Raw genomic sequence first — 3,413 nt, 5'->3', positions numbered from 1 at the left:
AAATAAAAAGTAATGGTTCCAATTTAACCCACAGATGGCAAGACTTCAAATATCGGCTGAAACAAAAAATGGCACACAGGGCTAGGCATGCAAGGGGGACAGGTGGAGGTCCACCCCTGTGTCATTGGAGTTTACAGATTTAGAAGACCTGGCACAGGGGTGTGTGCAGCCTGTGGAGGTGTTTGGCGTGTCCAACATGGATACGGACATGCCAGACTTTGCGGCTCCTCATGTTGTCCCAGGTAAATGTTGTGATGTCACCAACTGTGAAATTTTATTGTGCCAATATGTAGATTCTAATGTGAGTCTTTTCTAATTTTTCCAACAGAGACACACGCGGATGAGTCTGCTCCAGAGTGGAGCCTTGGCTGCAGAATTTCTGCTGGCTCTGCAGGGGAGGAACCAGTACATCCGGCTGAGGACCCTGCAGAAGCCAGTCCAGGGCAATCCCCCTCGCAGGCAGTGTCCCTCCTGACAGAACTCAATTTAAAATCGGATTTCCATACGGAGATTCTGCAGAGGATGGACGCCAGTCTGGTACGGGTGGCTGAGGCCCTGGAGCAAAATGCTGCGGCCAACATGACCATTGGTCAGGCCCTGGCGGAAAATACCAGGGCCAACATCCGCATCGCCACTGCCCTGGAGCAGCTCGTTCGCCAGCACATGGTGGAGCCGACCTCCCTTCCTGCCGGAACATCAGGATCCTCCACCTCTGGCACAACATCAGCCAATCCTCCAAATGTGCCTAGCCCTGTGCCTAGTCCAGAGGCCACAACATCTGCCTCTGGACAGGCCAGCCCGATGACATCCAGGACCCGGTCTGGCGCCCTCCCTCCCCCAGCCAAACGGGCGAAAAAATGGTGACACCATTGGCTACTTTTCCCACACTCCTTCTGTGCTTGCCTCATATTCCTTTCTGGCCAAAACTTCCCTCTCCTTTCTTGTGAATTGTTTTTAATTTTTACATTTACGTTTATTCAAAAATTATTGTTTGCACAATTAATAAATATTGTGGAACACTGCCCAAAATGTTGTAGTTCAATATGTTTTTTTTTATGGGTGGATACAAATAAATTTTGCAGAAATGTACGACTTTGTATTCTGACATTCTTTACAAAATGGGTTACTTTTAATCCTGGCCCACAAGCCAACAACGTTCAAAAACAAAAATTACACATTGTAAAAAAAGTGCTCGTTAAGGAACGTTTTAAACATTACCTAAGGAGTAAAAAGCACCTTGCAAACACAAAATGAGGGACCAAACCTAAACATGATGACATTATTGTTACAATAGTCCAAAAACGAACACATTGCGGCCAAAATACACCCCCACAAATGTACGCTAATTGATTGTGTAATCCTGACATTAGCAGCTATGATTTCCACCTGTGCTATCCAAAAAAACTGCTTTCCAAACACATACCAAGCCGGTTTTCAATCCAACACTAATTGAGTTTCTGACAAGCCGTGAATAATCGATGCAACATCGTGGAGTGCCGGGACGGAGGAGAAGGCCATCGCGACTGTGGTCGAGTTATCCAGCCCCTAAGCTGTGCGAGCATTTTGAAGGGAAAGAGGATCATCCAGTGATGTATGAGTTTGTACGAACACATTTGACGTTCGCATTTGTTAATGTATGTACGCCCCAAAAACGCCTCGCCACGCCTGCGTTTTTCCATCTCCACCCCCGTCAACGCCCAAAAACGGCCTGTTCTGTAAATCACATTTGACATGTCACTTCCTGTACGCTATTTGATGAACGAGACAAAAAAAACTCGCAATCAGCCGTACGCACATGCGCAGTGTAACACCGGCGCATGCGCGGTTAGTCAACATCGGAACGCAATGAGCGTACTGCCTCTAACGAACGGCTCTGAATGAGGGCCAAAGTCAATTGTAAGATACAGATAGGATAATTAATAGACATATCAGAAGAAAACAGAAAGAGCCTCGGCAGAAAAATTATACTATATTTTTCAATTCTATTGTGTCATTTAACCCTTGTGGATTCAAGGTTTTAAGTAAAAAAATCCAATAGGCCTCACATTTGGCTAGAACATTAAACCTATCACCTCCTCTTTTGGTGGATATAACATGATCAATGGCTTTTATTGTAATGTTTGTTAATATTTCTACCTGGCAGATGACTACATGTTTGGAAAGTGGATGCGTTCTTATTTTATTGACAAAGTTCCACCTATGTTCCATGAATCTTGTATGCAGGGGTCTCATGGTTCGGTCGACATACTGTAGACTGCAACCGCATTCTATAACATAAATAACATAGGAAGACCTACAGTTCATAAAATCTGTCATCTGAGAAGTTTCTTTGGAAACAGAGGACCTAAAATCAATACTCTTCTTTTCGGTGTGTTTGCATGTGGTACAGTTATTCATACCACATCTATGAAAACCTAGTGGTTTTGGAGGTAGCCAGTCCAAAGTTATTTTCTGTTTTGCATCTGTTCTTTTAAAATGACTAGGGGCTAATTTATTTCTTAAGTTATCAGATTTTCTAAAGATAACTGTTTTCCCAAACTTAATTTAGGGACCAATATGAGCATCTAGTTTCAATAGGGAAAGATTTTTATTAATTATTCTTTTTATATCTTTTGCATATGAGTTACAAGTGATAATAAACTGCATATGCATATCATTATTTAAAGCTTTTCCAGTTTTATCAAATTTTTCATTTTTTTTCAGATATTTCTGCTTTTCCCAAAAACCTTTTAGTCTTATCCAGCCCATTTACCTCTCTATATGCTTTGTCAAGTAGTTCTTTTGGATAACCTTGTTCAGGAAAAGAACTGTATAGGGCCATAGCCTGTTTCTCAAAACCCTCAGGTTTGGAACAGTTCCTTTTAATCCGAAGGAACTGTCCTTTGGGAATATTATCCTTCCAAACTTTTAGATGGTTACTCTTATGGTTTAGGTATCTACTTTGATCTACCTCTTTGATGTAGGTATTAGTTACCACTGCACCATCTTCCCCTATAGACAGTGCAATGTCCAAAAAATTGTTTTGATTGGAACTAATAGTGCTCGTGAACCTTAAACCAAAAGAATTGTGATTAAACCCATCCAAAAATAATTGAAGTGAATAAATATCTCCATCCCAAATAAAAAATAATTAATCTATAAATCTGCCATAGCGAACCAGGTACGCCCTAACTTCACGACCCACACATGTTGTTCCTCCAACCTACCCATGTAGAGGTTGGCGAACTGAGGGTGAACTTGTTTCCCATAGCAGTCCACAGACATTGTAAATAAAACCGTGAATCAAACGTGAAATAATTGTGTTTCAAAATACAGTGAATAGATGATAAAACAAAATTGCTTAATGCTTCTGTGATATTTTGATAATTCCTTAGATAGTAGTCAACTGGTTTTATTCCTTCTTCATGTGGAAT

This window comes from Taudactylus pleione, unplaced genomic scaffold (assembly GCF_031769625.1).
Source record: "Taudactylus pleione unplaced genomic scaffold, aTauple2 ptg000108l, whole genome shotgun sequence".
In the NCBI taxonomy this organism is placed as follows: domain Eukaryota; kingdom Metazoa; phylum Chordata; class Amphibia; order Anura; family Myobatrachidae; genus Taudactylus; species Taudactylus pleione.
This window is presented reverse-complemented; position numbering follows the sequence as displayed.